This window comes from Phyllobates terribilis, unplaced genomic scaffold (assembly GCF_046119375.1).
Source record: "Phyllobates terribilis strain yellow unplaced genomic scaffold, ASM4611937v1 Scaffold_97__1_contigs__length_5976380, whole genome shotgun sequence".
Taxonomy (NCBI): domain Eukaryota; kingdom Metazoa; phylum Chordata; class Amphibia; order Anura; family Dendrobatidae; genus Phyllobates; species Phyllobates terribilis.
Window position 1 is genome coordinate 2,249,657 of NW_027362857.1, and position 5,881 is coordinate 2,255,537.

Below are 5,881 nucleotides of genomic sequence, written 5' to 3' on the forward strand. Positions count from 1 at the left end.
GGGTCTGAAATGCTTCCTGGGGCGATCCCCATGCTGTCCCCATGTCATTTGAGCACTGTCACTATCGTTTTGGGCACTTTTTAGGCTTTCTACAGACTGTCGGGGGTGCCGCCGCAAAAATGCTCGGGTCTCCCATAGACTAACATTGGGCTCGTTGCTCGGTTCGAGCACCCGAGTATCACGGTGAGCTCGGCCCGAGCTTCGAGCACCCGAGCATTTTAGTGCTCACTCAACACTAATTGCCACTCTTCGTAATGTGCAAACAATGTCTTCATCAGGTGGATTCCACCTGGATCCCTCATGAAAAGCACTAGATAAAAATGTAAATGATTGAACATATGCACTGCAATATAAAAACAACTTGCTGTGCATTGTGTATTTTTCAGTCTTTTTCAGCTTCTTTTATCCGCTTCCAGCTTTGAAAATTATGAAGTGGTTAAAGAAAGTGATCGGTTCATTCTGCTGGTGGCTTCTGTTTGGAAGCCGCTCACTATTTTATATGTAGTTAACAAAAACACTGATGTTTTCCTTAAGTGTCTTCTTATAAAATAAAAAATCAGTGGGTATGCTGGCGTCTATAAGGTGCTGTGTGTACGTACCCTTAGGAATAACAGAATCTCTGGTCATCTCCTCCATTTTTGGCCAGAGTTTAGAGGATTAATGGGAGACATAGAACCGCTATTCTCCAGTTTGGGATCTAACCCTTCAGACATACTATATATGAGGTATAGTATTAATATACCATAAAAGTCAGTAATAATCAATTAAATGCGAAAAGACATTAAACAATTTTAATTTTTTATTTCTTTGAATTAAAATTGCATGGAAGGATGAAGACAAGTTCTTGGAGGAGCCTTCAACTTTTGCACGTGTCTCTTGCTGGTCAGGAGGCCACAGGTAGGTGGTACAACTCCTTCCATACAGGTACAGCATTAATGGTGGATGTGCTGTAGTTTCTTCAGAGCGCTAGATTTGGGGGTTTTCTGTCCTCGAGATGTCAATGGTGCGTTGGTGGCAGCAGCCAAAAATGCAGCTTTCTCTGACAGCACGAGCAGCCCTGGATAATCCACGCCGGCAGGATGTTATCATCCGGCGGAAGAGAGAACCTAGGAGAAAAGATGTAAAACTGATGTAAGTAATGGGACTCCATATTGGAGGACACTACTGTGGTGTCACTGTGACATGACATTAGAGGAATCTCATCATACAGAGGAGCAGAATCATTGTCAGCCATCATACATGTGACAATCCCACCACTGACGGATAACATCTGCTCCACATGACTTCTTCTCACTGACGTCATACAACATGGAGATTATCGTCACACTTACCTCGCCTAGTTTCCCCCTCTTCAACTTTCTCTGTTTTTAGTTGTTTTCTCAGTGTTCGAAAATATTTTCTTCTCTTCTGAACTGGAGATTCTAATCAAAAAGCCAGAAAAAAATGTTGATTATAAACTCCTAAAAGATGAGCTTTGTATCTTTATAGAGTTATGCAACTGATTAATATGAACCTGTAGCTTTTCTGGGTTCCGGTGGTGTCTCCCCAAAGAACCATGTCCCCATATTAATATGACATTACTTTCAGCAAGCCACAGTGTTATATAATCAGTTAGATAAAACTTCATTGTAACTTTAAAGAAGACCCATCACCAGGTCAAAAGTGTCCAAGATTCGCTCTTATTTTATGTCGGCTTCTCCCCTGAGTATTCTGATATTTGTTTTCCTAAAATCCACAGTACGGTTGTAGAGATATGGGACTTTTTATTTAGTGTTAATTATTATGGTCTTTATCATGTGGGCGTGGTAACCTAAGGGCACGCCCCAGAGGATCCTGTGAGCACCGCCCCTTTGTAAAGAATAAAAATTACCACTAATTACAAATGCCCATAACTCTGGAACCGTATGGGGGATTTTAACAAAACAAAAAATAGAATACTCAGGGGAGCAGAAAGAATAAAGGAAGTAATTTTAGAGCCTTAATATTTAAATTTTGGATCATAGGCTATAATTGGATGGCCTATAAACCTGTACATACCTGACAATGAGGGCGAGGATGACTCACTGTTTTTAGCAGTAAAACACTGATTGTCTCCAACAGTTTTGGAAGGGGAAGATTCTTTCTGCCTGTTGGTAGAAAAAAGACACGTAAATTACAAGGAAAAAACAATAGAATAACGGAAGAACACCTGTCTGTAAGGTCAATTAGGACAACATAGAGGAGATATCCTGCTCAAGACCACATTTTACCAGCAAGAATGGAGTCTAATTAGTAATATTGGCCTGTAGTGAGTTGGAAATGAATGGTTGGTCGCAACAATCAGCTGTTATTGAAGTTATCACAAGTAAGACCCACAGAGATTGTGTAGTCATGGGGTGGTGGATGCTAGATTTAGATTTGTGTTACTCGTATCTTGTATTTGGATCCGACATATATCAGGACTAAATCTCATAATAATAATAATCTACTCACATTTCTGAGCGTTTTTCATTGATCTCTGGGGAACACCCTGGAGGTGACGTAGGCACTTCATTGCCTTCATCACTGTTCTCTTGGGAACACTGTGGAGGTGACATAGGCTCTTCATTGCCTCCATCACTGTTCTCTGGGGAACACTGTGGAGGTGACATAGGCTCTATATTGGTCATCATCCCAGTATTGGTGATATATAGCTAAAACAGATAAAGAAATATAAAATAGATATATATAATTTTTTTTTGTAATTATAGGTTTCATACATTTTATTAGCCACATACTTACTTTAGAAGACCTTTGATAAGTTGATGCAAAGTTTTTGATTTCTGGCCAGTCATTGTCCTCACTTGTGTCCCCCTCATCTGAATTCATATGTTTGAAGCTGCTACTTCGAGCTAAAAAATACAAGTGTTATTAGAGATTATTAGTATAATACCCAGACAGTCACCATGTTATCACTAATAATGATGGGAACTGATTTTGACATAAAATGAAAGACAAGACACACGTCAATTTTCTGCAGATGACGTCTCATTTTACTTACTGATAAAGTAGCGGGTGTCCTCATCTGACTTTAGGTCAGGAACGAACAGGGGCTTCTGACTTAAAAGGTTGTCAAAGTCTAAGTCACGCATAAATGGATGAATTTTGATCTCATTTGCGCCTCCTGGAAAAGGAAGACAAGAAAGAAAGTGATACAGTCATTGTCAGAGAAACTGCTCCATATCTGTAGAATTTATGTTAATCTGAACTGAAGATGTAACAGAGCCGACATAAAGGAAATATATTGAACATTATAGCATGAAGAATGGGTAATAGAAAAGTAGGTAGAGTACAGAACCTCAGTGCTGATCCTCATGGAACCCATCATTTGTCTATTCACGCTGTAATAATTCATTGATAATACTATTAATATTACCTGTTCCAAGTCTCAGTGCTGGAATTTTTCTGAGCAGTTGAGTGATGATGCCTCGAGCATTAGTTGGAGGAAAGTAATTACATCTCCAAGGTATATCATCTGTTATATAAAAAGCAAATATTATAAGAAATAAAACCTCTTCATTTATTTTCATAAAAAAAAAATTCCTTAACAAAGCTAGAAAAAACTACAGAACTATTCAAGTCAAATAACAGTGACATCACAAGCATTCAGATTATTTTACTTACCCTGGATGATACTGTGTAAAATATTCCTTCTGCAAGCCCCTGTAAATGGTGGATATCCAAATAGAAATTTATATAGGATGATCCCTATTGACCACCAGTCAACAGGCCTTCCATAGCCTATCTTTAGGATAACTTCTGGGGCCATGTAAGTAGGGGTGCCAGCAGTCTGGAAACCAACAGAAAAAGGAGATGATGATCAATAAATATAATTGCGACACATAACATCAGTGGAAATGTTTTTCTAGAGAAATTATAAATCAGAGAAGGAGAAAGATGAGATCTGTAAAGTACAAGACCCTGTAAGTAAAGCCTACCTCTTTATCAAGGAACTCTTTGGTGATGTCCTTAGTTGGAGTCTTGTAGAAGTCTGAGTTTGGTCTCATGAGGCCGAGTTTTGAAACCCCAAAATCAGTGACCTTAATATGTCCTGTTGATGTTATCAGGAGGCTGTGAAAGAAAAGATGGTGTCAGCACCAAGTAATAACCCACAGACTGTATAAGAAACTCTAACTTTCTTCCCCTCTAATATGCTAGAGGGGTCACTTACTTCTCAGGCTTCAGATCTCTGTGCACCACACCATAGCTGTGCAGGTATTCCACAGCAAGGACCGTTTCCGCAATGTACATACGGGCCAAGAGGACTGGTAAAGGACCCCTGTGCTTTAGAAGGGTACCACAGTCACCTCCTACAGGAGAAAGCAAATATGAGAACTGAGGGTTTGTTACAATGTAAATTACACATGATGAGTGGGAATGTGAAAAAGGCGGAGACATTGGGACAGGATGGTCTATATATACTGTATAATGTAGTGCGTATACTGTATACTGCAGATAGACCCTATACATAGAGACAGAGCCTCATCTACGAGCCTCTAATTTTTTTCTCTGTGAACGTTCTTATCTATAAAAACTCTTCAAAAAGACAAATCTTCCTTTTACCCATAGTGGAAATTGCTGCCGTGCTCAGCGAGGACATACTGGGGGACTTTCATAGAGATCAATGGTTTTTCAGGCATCTTGGTAACAGATGACTTATAATAATTGCAAAGAGGACATGTAACCGTCCATGTGGGCACATTGTGGTCATATATAGGTGCTAGGATTAAGCAGACGTGGGCTGGATATAGATACAATGGATGTGTCCTACCTGGTACATACTCCATGACCATACATAGATGAAGTTTAGTAGGAAAGGAGCAGAACGTGGAGACCACAAAGGGACAATCTGCGAATGCTGAGATGTCCCTCTCCAGAAAGGCCCATTCAAGCCTCTTTGGCTTTTTCAGGTTCTCCTTGTCCATTTTCTTCATAGCGCAGACTTGGTTTGTATCTTTATGGCGAACTAAGTGGACGGCCCTGGAGAGGAGAAAAAAACATGATTTACTATAAATTCTTATTAACAATCTATCTATAGATCTCATCAAATGATCTCCTGTATTAATGATTAATGTGGGGCCATCACTAGAAAACCATGTCTATAAATACATAAAATAACACTCCACAAATGATCACCAATGGGGGGTCCTCATCCACGTCACATCCTAACTGACCTGAATAGTGACAGATAGATGTGGACCGTGATGTGAACTCATAATTTGTCCATGGGAACATAACATGGGAAGGACGCAGAGACATCGTCATAAGGAGCCCTGGGAAATATATATAATACCAAAGTAAAGCTCACCCAAAGGCTCCACTGCTGATCAGTTTGATCGGTTTATAGTCGCTCTTACAAGGATTTCTCCCCAGGTTCAATGATCCGATCGTGGCCTAAAAAGGAATAAGAAATGACATTAAGACATAGAAACTGCAGGGAAATAAAAGCTGAAGATGCAGGAACGTCTCTCTTCTATATTATGTCCATGATGATTACACTGCAGCAGATGTAGGGGACGTGATACAATCCGGACCCTGCACAGACACTATTATATTATAGGAGATATCCCCCTTATACAAAGACACAGGCGGAAATACAAACTCCGCACCACTGAGTACAGACTGTCCTCACAGATGATGAAACCACAGGGACAGGTGGCCATAAAATACCCTGTGTCTGCCTGGAGTGGACATGGAGGCCTCCACCATCATAAATCTGACCTTCTGCTAAATGGCTGGTAATCTGGAGAAGATCAGACAACAAGGACATGAGATGTAGACCTGTGTCTGCCTGGAGAGGACAGGGAGGCCTCCACCATCATGAAACTGACCTTCTGCTATATGATTGGTAATCTGGAGAAGA